This window comes from Hibiscus syriacus, unplaced genomic scaffold, assembly GCF_006381635.1.
Source record: "Hibiscus syriacus cultivar Baekdansim isolate YM2019G1 unplaced genomic scaffold, ASM638163v2 tig00000218_pilon, whole genome shotgun sequence".
Classification (NCBI taxonomy): domain Eukaryota; kingdom Viridiplantae; phylum Streptophyta; class Magnoliopsida; order Malvales; family Malvaceae; genus Hibiscus; species Hibiscus syriacus.
This window is the reverse complement of record NW_024061774.1, coordinates 604,792-622,580: the sequence shown is the minus strand read 5'-3', so window position 1 is coordinate 622,580 and position 17,789 is coordinate 604,792. Positions and strand designations below refer to the sequence as shown.

The window sequence follows — 17,789 nt, the reverse complement described above, 5'->3', positions numbered from 1 at the left end:
TCTTTGGTTTTGTTATTGATTGTAGTTCTAAATTCGGCTGCTTTATATTTGTTTTCTTGCTGCGCCACTACTTGTCTTATTGGGCTATTGTTTAAGCTAATATTAGTTTATATCCTTTTGTTTGTCTGCGTGTTTTGAGCACTTTATTGATATTTATATCATATAAAAATTTGGTGATAGATGATTATGCTTGATTTTTAAATTTATGACAGTAGGGGTTAAGATGTACCAAGAATATTTACTGATAGCAATGGAGCTATGGGCCACTTGGGTTGATCACTTAGTAATGGTAGCAAAAAACGCAGTGGTAGCATAATCATTTCCCCCCTGTATTTGTTTCTACAGATTCTTAAGGTGAAGTCAAGCGTTAACATGGCTGAACGGAGCTTCATGGTGGGGGTTGTTCTGTTGGTGTTTGCTCAGCTGAGTTTTTGAGTTGCCGTACAGGTGCTGCAACACTAAACAGCCGAAGCTGTTAGTTTTTTCAGCCTGATCAAGATTACAATTATGGTCCATGTATATTATGATGTCTGATTATTAGAGCATATCAGCAAAGTATGTCCTTCGAAATTTCCTTTAGATTTTGGAATGAATTATATTTGGTGAAATTTTGTGTTCAAAGCAAAATCAAGAGTACAAGTGAAAAATGCTACTCTTGAACTTTATGGAGCACCAATTAGGCAACTAGAATAAGGTAAGAATCAATAAGAGACGCAGATGAAAACATGTAAAATCAATATGCAAGTATCGTGATGGGGAGATGATAAGGAAGGCACCAACCTAGAGGATTGCGAGATAAGCGCATGCAAGCCTAGTAAGTTATTGTAATGAGCACATTTTTATGGATTTGAAACTGTAAGTATACGCAACTCTTCGTCCAAATCAGAAAAGCATTGAGATAAGCCAGTAGAGACCGTGTAGCAGATCCCTCCAAAGATAAATTGAAATTAAAGCATTGAAAACTGTGACATTGAAAGTAAGCTTTCTGTTCAAATAAAAAAGGGTGGATTATGTAGTTACTTGGGAGAACTGCTGATCCTAGTATCCATTAATCCCTCTATTTGAAAACATCTAAATGATTCGTAGAGATCCACACGATTCCCCCACCACTAGATAGATGCTAAAGACGCTTGTAGATGCCTCATGAGAGACATCTTTGTCCATACAACGAGAGAAGCTTCTTGATCGGAGCCCCCGACCCCCGTCGGGTAGGGAAAATTGTATTAAATTTTATAATTTTCCCTCTAAAGTATACAGGGTGAACCACCATGGTCCCTATGTTGTTGAGAGCGTTGAGATGAATATGAATCACTCCGCAAGTCAATGTGATTTGCCTCGAGATATGCTCCTGTTGGGATGCTAACCAGTAAGATGAAGTGCGACTTTTCGTTTGAACAATAAAGAGTGAACCGCTAATGCCCCTAATGATATTCCACTTTTGTCTGTACAAATATGGAAGCTGATGAGACTTTCCCACTATTAGATCAATGCTAAGATCATAGGGATAGTTTTAGATGAGATACCTCCGTCCATTTAGCAGGGTTACAGTTAATAATTTAGAATGTTAGGGTAAAATTAATTTTAAAAAATAGGAATTTATGATAGAAGAGTAAAATAAATTAAGAAATTAAGAATTTAAAATGTTATAGTGAAATATTTTTAGAATTGAGAAAGAAAAATCTAGTTTAAAATAGAAAATAATGAATATGGTACATGTTGGGCCAAGAATGTTGATCTATGATGTCAATCCATGAAAAATTACGGATCAAGCACTTAACTCAAGAATTCATATTTTTAAAAGGATTAAATTATGCCTCATGACAATAAATGAAACAAATTATATTGATTGTAAAGATTAAATTTTAAATTTAAGCATAAAAAAGAGAGAGAGAAAAACTGAATTTGACTTCTTTAATAAAATTTATATCCCATTTTTTTAATGCTAAAAGGCGAAATAGAGATTATAAAAAGTAAATTAAAAATTGCTATCTTAAGTGAGATTAATAGCCAATCTTTGCTCGTTTTCAGGGCAAATACAACATTGGCAAACTCAACAAACAAGCCATGTCTTTTTTATTTTATTTCTAATTTTTTCTCTCTTTCCTTAACCCAAAAATGTGGTCATTGATAACCAACAAAAATTCTAATTCTTCGCTTGTTACCGAGTCCCCTTCCTCATTACCTGATCCCTTTCATTCATGCACCACCACGGCGGGAGTTCCTCCATGGCCCTACCACCACGGCCTCCACCATCAACCCTAATGTCGACCTTGCTTGGCCTTTCGGTAAACTCGAAGGTCTCGATGACGACGACATTCGCGAAACGGCCTATGAAATATTATTTATGACTTGTCGTTTGTTGCCAGGCTTCGGAGGACGGAATGCTTTAACATTTTACTCATCGCATGATAATGTAGACGGAGGATCGCCGGGATCACCTCGCAGTCGGGCGAATAATGGGGCTTCGACGTCTATCTCTACAAGTAAGATTAAACGTTCCTTGGGGTTGAAGGCAATGAAAAACACATTGCAGGAGGGGGTCAATGAATTCTATGGATTTTAGCAATGGTGGTGGCGGTGGCGGATCGAGACAGTCATCGCCCGCTACTCATCATGGACGTAGTGCTTCCATTTCTGGTTTTAGCCTCGGAGGTGGGATAGGGTTTTCGACATTGCAATCGTCGAAGACGAGACGGCCATTGACATCGGCTGAGATTATGAAGCAACAAATGAGAGTGACGGAACAGAGTGATAGTAGGCTTAGAAAGACTCTCACCAGAACCCTAGTTGGCCAAGTACGTACAATAATAAGCATTGCATGCATGATTTTTGGTGTTTATATACAGATTAGAGATTTAAATTGCTGTTACGACCGTGTTTCGGTTGCGTTTATCGTAATTGCATATATAATGAATGTTATTTTAGTGCAATATTGTTTAATTTTGATGTAAAAATACGATATCATTGTGGCTAAGTCCATATTGATTTCAATAGATGGGTAGGAGACCAGAGACAATCATCCTTCCACTTGAGCTTCTTCGGCATTCAAAGCCATCTGAATTCAATGACACCCAGGAGTACCATATTTGGCAAAGGCGTCAACTCAAGGTCCTGGAAGTAGGTCTCCTCTCATCAATCCCCTTGGACAAATCCAACCATTTAGTAATGCAATTAATTGACACGATCCGAGCTAGCGAGTCGAATCCGATCGACACAAGCAAGAACTCTGAGATCACAAGAACATTGTGCAACACGGTTGCTTCTTTAGCTTGTGGAAGCACCAACAATACCCCGACCGATGTGTGCCATTGGGCCGATGGGTACCCTTTCAACATTCACATATACATTTCTCTCCTTCAAGCCATATTCGACACCAAGGACGAGACGTTGGTCCTCGATGAGGTCGATGAGTTGCTAGAGTTGATCAAAAAGACATGGTCCATTCTAGGCATCAATAGGGCAATCCACAATGCTTGTTTCACTTGGGTGCTTTTTCAGAAATACGTCGTGACGAATCAAGCCGAGCCCGATCTTCTTTCAGCTGCATATACGATGTTGACTGAGGTCGAAATCGATGCCAGAAAAGCAGACAAAGACACAACTTATGTGAAACTGTTGTCTTGTGTGTTGGTTTCGGTGGAGAATTGGGTTGAAAAGAGGTTGCTTCACTACCATGAGTATTTCAACAAAGCAAATGCTGATGAAATCGAGAATCTCGTGCCTATGGCATTGTTTTCAGCAAAGATTTTAAATGAAGATCTCAAGATGATGGAAGTGGACAAAATGCTCGTGGATTTAAACGGTGATCGCGTAGATACATACATTCGATTCTCTGTACAAAACGCTTTTGCAAAGGTGAGTAAATCATACATTATCTCTATCCTGTGAAACTCATTGCTTGCTTTATTTCTGACTCCTTCTTTCATTGTAGATGATAGAAAATGAAAACGTGAAACATACAGAAGAAAATAGAGGACCAAATGAAGCTCTACTTCAATTGGCTAAACAAACCGAGGATTTGGCTGCAAAAGAAAGGGAATTATTTAGTCCCATACTGAAAAAATGGCACCCCATTGCAGCCGGTGTTGCCGCCGTGACATTGCACCAAAGCTATGGAGCAGTGTTGAAGCAGTATTTATCTGAGACAATAGTGCTCAACGGTGAGATAGTTGAGGTCATTGAAAGGGCTGCAAAGCTAGAAAATGTTTTGGTGCAAATGGTGGTTGAGGATTCTGTGGAGTGTGATGACGGAGGCAAAGGAATTGTTAGAGAAATGGTTCCCTATGAAGTTGATTCCATTATATTGAGGCTGCTGAGACAATGGATTGATGAAAGAACAAAGAAAGAGAAAGAGCTGATACCTAGAGTCAAAGAAACTGAAGTAAGTCAAATCTTTGTTCTCTATTTTCCTTTAAAAATGCATATTGTTAATGTTAGCTCCAAATGATCATTTTCACTCTGTTTTTTTTTTCGGGGTGGATTTTGACCCATCTTTAGGACAAAAGGACCTAATATTTGCTAGAATAATTAATTTGGTCTCTATTCTTTTTTTCCTATGGCATTTTAGTTATATAAGGATCTTTTTGTCCTAAAATGAAATGTTAAGTCAAAATCCTCCAAAGAAGAATAGGGGCCAACACGATCATTTTGATAAACGTTGGGCTAAATTTAGCATTATGCCTTAAAAATGTCAAATTCTAATTTTGTCCCTCTCCTATGCTCAAATTTAATATTTAGTCTTTATGACTTAATTTGATATAATTTAATACTCTATATTAGTTAATCCAACTGTTAACTATTTCGATTATCATGCTGTTGTGGATTTTTTTTCTTCTTAAAAACACCCATCTAACTTGTCATTCTGACGTGATTCTTTTGTGTTGGAATGTGTGCTTTTAAGATAAATTTCCGTAAACAATTTAATTGAGATAGTTAAGAATTAATTATTTGGATTAACTAATGGTGTTATAAAAATAGAGGGAATAAATCATGTCAAATTAAAATATATGGATTATATCTCAAACTTGAGTATGGTAGAGGGATCAAAACCATAAATTGACATATGAAAAATAAAACAATCTATGATTCAGACTTATTAATTGGTTACAAAATTAATGTAGCAGACATGGAACCCAAAGTCCAAATCTGAACCATATGCACAATCATGTGAGGAGCTGACTAGATCGGTCAATCAAATGGTGAAAGATTTCTTTGACATTCCAATAGGCATCACTGATGATTTGATTTCTGATTTAGCTCAAGGTTTAGAGCAAATCTTCCAAGAATACACTACTTTCGTTGCATCATGTGGTAAGAATACACTACTTATGTTTCATACAAATTCATTTTTTGTCCCTTAGTGGTAAACTTTTTTTTTATTAATATGAGATAAATACAAGATAATATATGTTTAAAGAACATTCTCAGTCAATTGTGAATGCTTAACCCCTTGGCATTTTTGATGCTCGAACCCGAAACTTCAAAGAATTACAATAATTCATTTACCACTAAAGTCGCTTAGTTCGTGCATTTGAATCATAATTTGATGTTAATTGATTATTTCTAGGTAGGTTAGTGGTTTCTAGGTGGAGTTTATGCACCTAATAATTAAGGATGATAATTTTATTCGAATTTGACGAATTCTAATCCATTTGATCTGATCGGATAGTTTTTTTTTGGGAAAATTTAGATTTGGATTGAACTGGGTTTTTTAAGGTGTGATTGGGTAGAATTAAATTCAATTTTAAAATGAAAAAACTCAACTAACAATATTATAAGGTGGGCCAAAAATCTGAACCGATTCCTTGTCATATCTAAGTATAATAATAATGTTTATTTAAGTTTGGTCGAATATATTTCAATTTTTGGTGACATTGGTTTCAGGGTCAAAGCAAAGCTACGTCCCTTCACTCCCTCCTCTAACAAGATGTAGCCGAGACTCAAAGTTCTTCAAAATATGGAGAATGGCCAATCCTTGTAGTGTTGGAATACAAGACATGCACCAACTCATTACCACCGAGAAACACCATACTCGCCCCTCAACAAGCCGTGGAACGCAACGCCTTTATGTCCGTCTCAATACCTTACACTACCTAAGCTTCCACCTTCAATCCCTCGACAAAACCCTCACCCTTTCACCACGAGTCTCGACGACAAAACCGAACCATTTGACCGACACTCGCAAGCACCACGGTCCTTCGAAATCGTACTTCGAACACGTCAACGTAGCCATTCAATCGGCTTGCGATCACATATCGGAAGTTGCCGCCTACCGTCTCGTTTTCCTCGACTCGAAGACGCTTTTCTACGACAGCCTTTACGTCGGCGAAGTCGTCAACGCGAGGATCACACCTTTGCTCAGGGTCCTCAAGCAGAATCTCACGCTTCTCACCGCAATACTTACCGACCGTGCTCAAGCGTTGGCGATGAAAGAAGTGATGAAAGCATGTTTCGAAGCCTTTCTTCTGGTTTTACTAGCCGGAGGACACTCTAGGTTTTTCGAGAGGTCGGACCATCAGATGATTGAGGAAGATTTCGAGAGCTTAAAAATGGTGTTTTGTACTTGTGGTGAAGGGTTGATACCCGACGATGTGGTGCAGAGGGAAGCTGAGCCTGTTGAAGGGGTGGTAATGTTAATGGGTCAAACCACAGAACAATTAGCTGAAGATTTGAGTGCTCTCACCAGTGAAAGCAATGGGATAGATGCGATTGGGTCAGGTCAGAAGCTACCTATACCACCAACAATAAGGTGGGATAAAGGGGATCCTAATACAATACTTAGGGTTTTGTGCCACAGGAATGATAGAGATGCCAATCTGTTCTTGAAGAGGTCCTTCCAATTGGCAAAAAGGAGTTGATATATGAAAGAAGAAGAGATTTTGGGGGTTTGGGTCTGTTTTAGAATTGATTTTCATTTATTTATTTTTGTTCAAACTTGAAGGAAATCTCAAGGGAACGCATTGTTATATCAAGATCATTGTGGGTGGTTTTAGAAGACAAATGTACAGTTTCCTTTAAGGCTGTTTAATTCTTTACAGCATTTGTTTTTTTTTTATTATTAAAAATTTATCCCAATACATTGTATTTCTCCAAAATTATTTTATCATTTTGTAAACATTATATTCTCTTGTGTCTTGTAATATTGGAATAATTGTAATGCATGAGTGTGATTGTGTGTGAATATAGGTGTGAGTTGGTTAGTTGGTTAAGGGCTGTTAGCAAGTTGTTAAGAGTCGGTTAAGGCTGTTAAGCCAGCTCAGCTAATAGATGCATATATATATAGATCTAACTGAAAAATAAAAAAGAGAGAGATACATTTTCTGTATTACTTCATTTCTCTGGAAATCTCAACATGGTATCTTTCGCTGGACGATCCGGACGACTTGCTTCTATTTCCGCTGCTTGACAAGAATTCTCATAATGAGCGTTGATCAGCTTGCTTCTTCAATGGAGGGGGTTTCGAGGAATGCTAAGGCTTTCTCGAATAAAAGAGTCAATGTCGTATTGGATGAATCAAATTTTCTGTTGTGGAAGCAACAGGTGCTTCTCACCGTTCGCAGCCATAGACTTGAACGACTTCTCACTGGCTCCATGACTGCTCTGTCACAAACGGTGGTTAGTGATTCTGGTGAGGAGGTATTGAACGAGTTATATGAAGAATATATAGCTCAGGACAGTGCTCTTGCGTCCTGGCTTCTGTCAACAATCAGTCCACAGTTGTTTTCTGTTGGAAGCAACAGGTGCTTCTCACCGTTCGCAGCCATAGACTTGAACGACTTCTCACTGGCTCCATGACTGCTCTGTCCCAAACGGTGGTTAGTGATTCTGGTGAGGAGGTATGAACGAGTTATATGAAGAATATATAGCTCAGGACAGTGCTCTTGCGTCCTGGCTTCTGTCAACAATCAGTCCACAGTTGTTACCTCAGTTGTCGTGCTGAAACAGCCTCTGCTGTGTGGAGCACGGTGCTTCAGTTTTTCTCGAACAGATCCACAACGGCGGTCATTAGCTTGCACTACAAGCTTCAGTCTCTTAAGAAAGGAGACGAGTCTATGCGAGTTTATCTTACTTGCGTTAAAGAAGTGTGCGATGCATTGGCATCGTGTGGCAGTGTTGTGTCACATGCAGTGCATGTTGCGAGCATTTTAAAGGGATTACCTGTGAGTACCAACCTTTTGTGGCTGTCATAACAACCATGCGTGAATCGGTGTCTCTTGACGCTATTACACTATGATGGATGCGGAGACTCAATTAGCAGGGTTTTGTGATCCGCTTTGAGTCCTTCCTATGAGTGCAATATGGTTCAAGGGCAAATGTCAAGTAAGACTGTGGATCAGTCTGATCGCAACACTGTGTCTCGTCAAATGTACTCACGTGGTCGATCGACTGGTCGAGGTCGGGGTCGGTCTCGATTGCAATTCAATTATGTGGCAAAAATGGTCATTTAGTCGACGTTGGCATCGGTTTGATGAAGACTTCCCTGGTGTTACAGCCAACAACAACAATTATTCAAAGGAGGAGTCAGGAAATACTTACTATGCTGCCAAGGATAATTCATATGATTGCAATACCAGTCAAAAATCTGGTGCTCATCAGTTCAAGTCACAGGTTGATCGTGAACACTGGGTGATGGATTCGGTGCACACATCATGTCACCTCTGATGGCACAAATATCTCACAGACAGTGGACTTTCATAATCCAGGTAAATTACTAGTTGGTGATGGTGGTGCTTTAGATGTACAAGCTGTTGGTAGATCTTCTCTATTTACATTGTCGCGTGTACTGTTGTTAACCGATCTGTTGCATGTTCCAAGAATACCAAGAATCTGCTGTCGGTGTCGAAGCTTGCTAGGGACAACGTTTCCTTGAATTTCATGCGCAGGAGTACTGTGTACGGGATGAGAAAACCGGTTCAATATTACTTCGAGGAAAGGAAGATGGTGGCTTATACTCTTTTGTAGTTAACTCAACACCTGAAGATAATTCCAAGGCAGAGAATTACTCAACACAACTGACTACAGCTGTGTATGACTTGTGGCATCAGCGTTTGGGACATCCTTCGCATGATAGCTTAGTGAAAGTTTAAAGAAATAAATGTAATTCTTCCTTCAAGTGTTAATAAAACGTGTTGCATGCCAAATGGGAAAGAGCCATAAATTGCCGTTTCATGCTCTACCAACAGTATATGATGCTCCTTTTCAGTTAGTTTTCACAGACCTCTGGGGACCTTCACATATTACTTCGACTGGTTACAAGTACTATGTCACCTTTGTTGATGCATGTACCAGGCACTCATGGCTTTACCTGCTCAAAGACAAAGCTCAAGCAATTAGTGCATTTGAGATGTTCCAGATGGTTAAGGTGCAGTTTGGTTTGCCCATCAAGGCTGTTCAGAGCGATTGGGGAGGTGAATATCGAAGGCTGTCGAGTGCTTGTTGAAAGCAGGTGTTGCAACAGGCTCACATGTCCACACACTTGAGCAGAATGGAGTGGTGGAACGCAAGCATCGTCATGTGATAGAACTAGCCTGTGTTGCTAGCTCAAGCGTCGATGCTATCAAATTTGGGCGTATGCAGTTGTACTGCAGTTCATTTAATTAACAGACTGCCTACAAGGGTCTTGCATGGTGTATCACCGTTCGAGAAGCTATTTCATCAAAAACCAGCCTATGGACAGCTAAGAGTATTTGGTTGTCTCAGTTTTCCTCATTTGAGACCATACTTGAAGCACAAATTGGACTTTAGGTCCAAACCATGCACCTTCTTAGCTATAGTACTCGACATAAGGGTTTTCAGTGTCTTGCTGATGATGGTCGAATCTATATCACAAGACATGTGGTGTTTGATGAGAGTCAGTTTCCATTTGCAAAGAAATGTGCTCAGTTACCTGCTGCTACATCAACCATCAACAGACATCTGATTCATTGAAATGTCACTGATGTTAGCAGACTTCAAGAAGAAAGTATGCCTGGTGCAAGTTCAGGTCATCAGGTGGAAAACTCCTGATAATGTGTCGAGTACTCAGCAACAACCGTCGAGTGAATTTTCAGTCACTGGACAAATACTAGTAATACTGAGCAGATTGAGGTTGTCAGTACACATGGTGAGACTCAAGACTTGAGTACCACTGAAGAAGGTGCAGAAAAATTTGTGATGCACAAGTTAATAGTCATCCGATGATGACAAGGAGTAAATGTGGCATATTCAAACCAAAGGCTTTTACCTCTAATGCTGTGAGTGAAGTCCCGAACAATGTCTATGAGGCACTCAACAGTTCTAGCTGGACAGAAGCTGTTCAGGCCGAGTTTGATGCACTGCAAAGGAACATACTTGGTCGGTTATGAAGATGCCTACAGATCGTGAGGTGATTGGATGCAAATGGTTATTTCGAATAAAAAGAAGCCTGATGGAACTGTGGAAAGACCAAAGCTAGGCTTGTGCAAAGGGATACTCGCAAGTACCTGATTGCGATTTTAAAGAAACCTATAGTCCGTTGTTAAGTTTGCCACATGAATACAGTGCTGTCAATTGTGTTGCGAGTAATTGGCCATTACGACAAATTGATGTGAATAATGCTTTCTTGAATGGTGATCTAACCGAGGATGTCTTTATGCAGCCTCTGGGTTTGAGGAATATCTGCTGATGGAAGTTTGCTCGTGTGTAAACTTAACAAAGCATATATGGTCTTCGACAGGCACCAAGGAACTGGCATGATAAACTTAAAACCAGTTTGATCAGGATGGGATTCAGTGAGTCGAGCTGATGTCTCACTATTTGTTAGGATAATGGAGATGCTTTACTTATATTCTTGTCTATGTCGATGAATATCATTACTGGTGGCTCATCTCATGTTATTGATGAAGTGGTGAGAACGTTGAAGCTGCAATTCTCTTTAAAAGATTAGGAGAACTATCCTATTTTTGGGCATTGAAGTTACGAGGAAAATGAATCCTTGGGTTGTCTCAGAGGAAGTATATAGTTGAGTTGCTAGAGAAAACAAATTTACTAGGTGCTACACCCACTGCTACACCGATGATTGGTGCTCAAAAATTAACACAGGACGCTGATGAATTATTAACAAATGCTCGAGAGTATCGGAGCATTGTTGGTGCTCTTTTGTATGTGTGTCATACACGACCGGATGTTGCCTTCAATGTTAACAAGACTGCTCAGTACATGCACGCTCCACGTGAGCTACATATGGCTGCAGTGAAGAGGATACTCATATATTTAGCTGGGACATTGGACTATGGTCTCACATTTACAGGTGCTAGCAAGGCACTAGATGTTGTGGCGTTTGCTGATGCAGATTGGGGAGGCAGTCTTGATGACCGAAGATCAGTTTCTGGCCATGTAGTATATCTTGGTGCGTGTCCTGTAGTTTGGTGCTCGAGGAAGCAGAAGACAGTCTCCAGGTCTACGATGGAGGCTGAATATCGAAGCGTTGCTGAGGCAGCTTCTGAAGTTACTTGGATCAGCTCGTTGTTAGGTGAGTTGGGGGTGAAAAATTGAATCACACCTATCATTTGGTGTGATAATACTAGCGCTGTTGCAATGGGTACGAATCCAGTGTATCATGCTCAGTCAAAACATGTTGACATGGACGTGCATTTTGTTCGTGAGAAGGTTGAAGCTAAACAACTTCAGGTGAACTATGTTCCGGCGTGCCATCAGGTGGCAGACGGGCTAACCAAGTCGCTGACAAAGGGAGCATTTGAAGTCTTCAGAGATCAACTGCGCGTAATCCCCATTGAGAGGGTCGAAGGAGCAGGAAGAATATTGGAATAATTGTAATGCATGAGTGTGATTGTGTGTGAATATAGGTGTGAGTTGGTTAGTTGGTTAAGGGCTGTTAGCAAGTTGTTAAGAGTCAGTTAAGGCTGTTAAGCCAGCTCAGCTAATAGATGTATATATATATAGATCTAACTGAAAAATAAAAAAGAGAGAGATACATTTTCTGTATTACTTCATTTCTCTGGAAATCTCAACATGTAATTATATCTTATCTAGCATTGTCAAATTCATTAATTGTTGAATATGAAATAATATGGTTTGTATAAACCCCACCTTGATCACTTCTTAAAATGCTTCACATGTACCCATAAGTAAGAGTGTTACATTAATCAGTCCGGTTCTTAATTAAATCATAATATGAAATCATCAATCATTAACTAAACTTAAATTTATTATGGATTCTTTCAAAAAAAAAAAAAAAAAATTCTGGATGAATTACTCGAATCGGAATATCTACACTTTTTAATAGATAATTTAAGGGGTAAACTACACATTTAGTATTTAAACTATCAGTTTTGATCCGTTTTAGTACCTAAACTTTCAAAAATTTCAAAACTTAATGTTAAATTTTGAACGAGATACTAAAATGAAGCAAAAAATTAATTTTATGTATGGTTTTGAAAATTAAAAGTTTGGATATTAAAACAAAAAAAATGATAGTTTAAGTATTAAATACGTAATTTATACTAATTTAAAATGTTTTTTTTTTGCAATTCTCACAGTTAACATCTATAAGACTATAAACTTATTGGGTATATATCTTTATAAAACATTAAAATTTTTATAATAGAAAAACTCTTACATTAACTCTTACATTAATATCTTTATGTTAGTAAAATATTGTTCTAAAATGAAATGTTAGTATTGACTATCATAAATAATAATAATAATATAAGAGAAAATGATACAATTAGTGTGACATGGTAAAATAATTGTCTTAGAAATAAAATCATCAGAATTGGCATAACACGATAATAAATGTTGGTCCTAAGGTTAACATAATTTTTCAAACGCCATACACTCGAGTCCTTTGAAATGGAGATATGTTGGGAAGCTTCATACCCTCGAGAGGCATTCGCCAAGGTGATTTTCTTTTTCTGTACATATTTGTGTTATGTATGGAAAGGTCGTCCCATGTTATAAATAAGTGTGTAAAAAGAGGAATTCGGAAGCAAGTGCGACTAACAAGAAATGGCTCGGGTATATCCCATTTCTTCTTTGCGGATGATTTACTGCTTTTGGCGGAGTCCTCAATGGATCAAGTGATGGTGGTTCGTGAGGTCCTGGATTATTTTCGTGGGTGTTATGGGCATCGTGTTAGTAATGCTAAAACACAAGTATTCTTCTCGAAAAACTGCGAGCTACCAATAAAATGTCGATTCCTAATAGCTTTGTGAAGATACTCATTTTTTTCATTTAAATATTATTTATATTATTATAATAATAATAATAATTATTTTATTATTAATAAATACAGGCCCAAATTAGACTGGACCAACCCAGTTACAAAGGACCCAACTAGCCCAAGCCCATAGGAAACCCTAAACCTAATTTAGGGTTTGTATCATCTCTTGCCCCAGCCACCAGCATCACAGCCGTTGGATCTAGTTTTGATCCAACGGCCCAGATGGTCCCAACAAGGAAACCCTAGGGTATCATAACCCTAGGGACACGTCCCAGCCCCCGCTACAGCCACAAAGCCGCCGCCTCACCAGAAGCTTCCAGAAGGCCAGCTGCCCTCCACATGTCGCGGCTATGGGGTGAGTCACCACATAGCTCGGTGACTCACCGAACTTCCCCCTCTAGATCGGTCTGAGCATGGCTCGGTGGTGGCTATAAAAGCCACCGGATCCTGCAAAACAAAGAAGAGAGACAGAAACGAAGAGAGGGCAAGCAAACCAGTAACCACACACAGCCACAGAGAGCAAGAAAAAAAGAGAGAGATATGAACATTAACCAAGAATTCAGAGGAAAATAACACAATAACCATCAAAATCCATAAAACAGAAGGAAAGAAAAAGGAGAGAAGCTTACCAATAGAGACACGCGATCATCGGAGCCTTTTCATCTTGCCGGAGAATCGAAAATACCAAAGGATTTTCTTAGATTTAAGAAAATCTAAGGGGTTTTAGGATAAAATGAGGTTAGATTCGGGTTTGTGGCAAGTAGATCTTTGAGATTAGGGTATTTTTTGCATATTCCGGCCACCGTGAGTGGTGGCCGGCGGTGGTGTCGGTGTCGGAGTATGGCTATCAGCCGGTGGTCGGCCAACCTCCGTTTGGAGGATTGAAGAGAGAGGCGAGAGAGTTTCTCTTCTCTCTCAGATAGAGAGAGAAGAGGAAAGATGAAAATGAGAAGCTGGCTCTTAAGGGCCGGCCTTTTGGGATTTTTAAGCGCATCCCCAAACGACGCCGTTTTGGGGGAGGGGTATATCTGTAATTTCTCACGTGGGTAAACCATACCCGCTGCCACCACAGTTTTGTAACTTTTCATTTTGGTCACTGAAATCAAATCTTGAACCTTTTAATTCGGTCTTTCAATTTTATTTAGTTTATAATTTAGTCCTAGCCTGTATACTTATATATATTTAGGGTAAATACCGTATTTAGTCCTTATAACTTTAATAATTTTTATTTTGACTTCTAATTAATTAATTAAGGATTAATTACATTAGTAACACCTAGTTTTTATAATATTTCAAACTAGAGCTTTTAATCTTGATATGTCATAATTTAGTCACCAATTTTAATTATAAGTTTATTACTTTTTATATTTAATTTTATTTATATTTTAATTTTATGTTTAAATAATTATTTTCATAATTATTTTATTATTTCTTATTCATATAAATATATACCTATATTCTTTTAAAGAATAATGTTTATTTATTTTCAATATCAAAGAAAATGGCAGTCTTAAAATAACTAGATGTTCTATTCTGGTATTTTAAATAATTAAACATTATAAAAATTATAATTTAGTTTCATTTAAATTATTAAAATTTTAAAATTTATTTTTATTTATTAATATTGAAGAAAAGAGCTGTCTTAAGGTACCTAGAAGCCCATTTTCTTATATTTTTGAATAAATAAATATCTTACTATATTAAAATAAATTTTTATTATCTTAAGAAAATGTTTTAGTCATTTATTTATTTTTTAATATAGAAGAAAAGAGCTGTCTTAAAGCACCTAGAAGTCATTTTCTGATATTTCTAAATAAATAAATATTTTTTTATAAATATATTTAAATTAATATATTCTTAAAAATTATAGTAATAAAATTTGAAATAATATAATTAAATATATCTTTGAATTTTTAAATTTCCAATAATAGAGACAATTTATAATTAAAAAGTACCAATTTTGGGCGTTGTAGGGGTGCTAATCCTTCCCTAAACGTAACCGACCACGAATCCCTTTTTATTAATAAAAAGAATGAATTTTTGGTTAAACGCAAATCAGTTTATCTTTTAACTGATGTTTTCTTAAAAACTCTTTTAAAAGATGATTTTTAGGTATTCAACCTACCTGACCCAAAAGGCCGATGGCGACTCCCAAATTATTTTAAAAACCATTTATTCACATCACTTTTCCCGCCAAGTAAAAAATTCGTGCCCGGGCGAAAACCGGTTAGACAGCTTGGCGACTCCGCTGGAGAGTGTCAAACTTTAAAATCAATTATAAATTGTCTCTATTAATTAAAAATTAAAATTTATATATTTAATTTTTAATTCTTTCTTTTCAAAATTTTTATATATACTTATTATTTTCATATTATTTATATGTATATTATTTTATTAATGTTTCATTTTATTTTTCAAGTATTTTATTTCATTATTTGTCTGTTAGAGGTTTGAACATTTCTTTCTCACACACAACACTTGCATTGCATAACATAAAGCTCTATAATTGAGTTTGTCCCTTTTAAGTGAGAGTGAAAGCGACGTCTTCGTGAGAATTTATTCTCCGTGTCAGACCTAGCAAGTAACTTTCGGGGTGCATATGCTCTATGTCTTCGTGAGAATTTATCCTCCGTGTCAGGTATAGAGAAATGTATCCCCTCGAATTGAACTCAATCCGCTTAAGTCTGTAATGGACTAGGATTGAGGGTTGACAGCCCAAGGGGGCATCAACAAGGACAGTTCGAGCACCTTTACTCCTAGAACTGAAAACCTGCATATAATAAACCCTAGAAACTCTCCCGATCTGAAACCATGCCGAAATTTTGTCAGTAGGTATACACAAAGGAGAAATAAACTCTAGCTTTTAATTTATTTCCTTTTCCTGAATAAATGCATGCGAACTAGAAATCATGCAGTTAGGTTAATTTTTCCAAACAAAGCATGGAACTAGAAAGCATGAGGTTAAGATTTATACATTGATAGATAGAATTTTTATTTCTATTAATTGGTACTAACCAATTTATTTTCCTTTCTCATTTTATTGTGCTATAACTTGTTTGCATGAATTTCTTTTGTTTGCATTGCATGATCATGCCATAATCAAAAGGTGTTTACTGGAAAGACTGTTCATCAAATTGGAAAGAAATCGTAAATGGACAAAAAGTTTTATGATCAAACAAAATATGATGCGGCCAAGGAAAGACATCTTGAAGAAACTCCGAGGATGGAAGAGAACAATGCACATAGAAAACCGGTTATATTAATACCAAAAGTATTACACAAAGATCCTACCAGATTGATACCAAAAGCAGTCTATGGTAAGAGCATCAGTCAGGGCATTCAGAGTCGAGGAGGTTTTATGAAGCTCAAGCATGTTATTTGAAGGACTTGAATGACCAAAACAAGAAATTGAGCACAGAAATGAAAACCATGCATGAAGATTTTCAGAAGATCAGTCAAACCTTTCAAAATGCTGGCCTAGGAAGTACCCTAGAAGAGTGGATAACAGGGGTCACCAAGTTGAAAAAGAACTGCAACTTATATGAAGATCTTGTTCAAGAACTTCTTGGACAGAAAAGTTCTCTTACAAGGGAAAATGAGCAACTCTGAGAAGTGACACAGAAGATGAAAGAGAATGTCATGGAAGAAGTTGCAGTCCAGACAAACAATATATCCTTTAAGCTGATAGACTAATTTGGCTTTGAAGAAGTTAGGAATGAAATATATCCCTATATGTAAAGTTTTGTTTGATGTACCGAAACTTTTGCGTTCAATGAAATCTGTTCTAAGAGGATCACTCTTGAGTAACACCTTTTCATACATGCATTTGTATTTTGCATTTGTACATTTTTACGTTTGTATTTACATTTACATTTTTACATTTGCATATTTACATTTGGCATCTTTGCATTTTTTATGTCATAATATATTAAAACATTCATTCATTAAAATAAGGATTTCAAACGAAATGATCTTGGTTTTTCCTTGAAGCAAGAACGCTCAGCACATCACAAGAAAAATGTCTAATGAAAATGAGGATAGGCTAGCCAAATTTGAGATAGAGCAGAAAGAAATACAAGAGGAATTAAGGAGCAAGTTGGCACAAATTGAAGCTAATATAAAAATTCTCATATCGATCTACTGAACAATATGAAAGAAATGATTGAGAAGCATCAGACCGCTGGAAAGAGTCTTGTTGAAAACCCCATAAATTCTTTGGATGTTACACCTGTTCATATTCCTGAGTTCACCTCTATACCCCAGGAAATTCAATCACCGATTTACTTCGCTGTTAAGAACTCACCATATCAAGTTGGAGCATCGTTCCCCACTGATTGTCCTACTACTTCTGAGTTGAAGCCTGATGAATTTTGTATTAGTAATGAGGTCCTTGACCTAAACAAATCAGTTGAGAAGGAAAAATTCACTCAACTACTGGAAAATATAGAAGAGGTGATAAAATCTATAGAGACAGTTGAGTCATTTTATGGGTTTGATGCCAAAGAACTAAGTTTGGTCCCTGGCCTGGTTATTCCACCAAAGTTCAAGGTTCCAGATTTTGAGAAGTATAATGAGACCACATGCCCTTCAT

The 17,789-nt window shown here is 37.4% G+C and overlaps 1 pseudogene; it reads left to right on the top strand.

Annotated features, from left to right (window-relative positions):
• The first annotated feature begins 250 nt into the window (after positions 1–250).
• Positions 251–6,869, top strand: LOC120144831 (annotated as a pseudogene).
• The last annotated feature ends 10,920 nt before the right edge of the window (positions 6,870–17,789 follow it).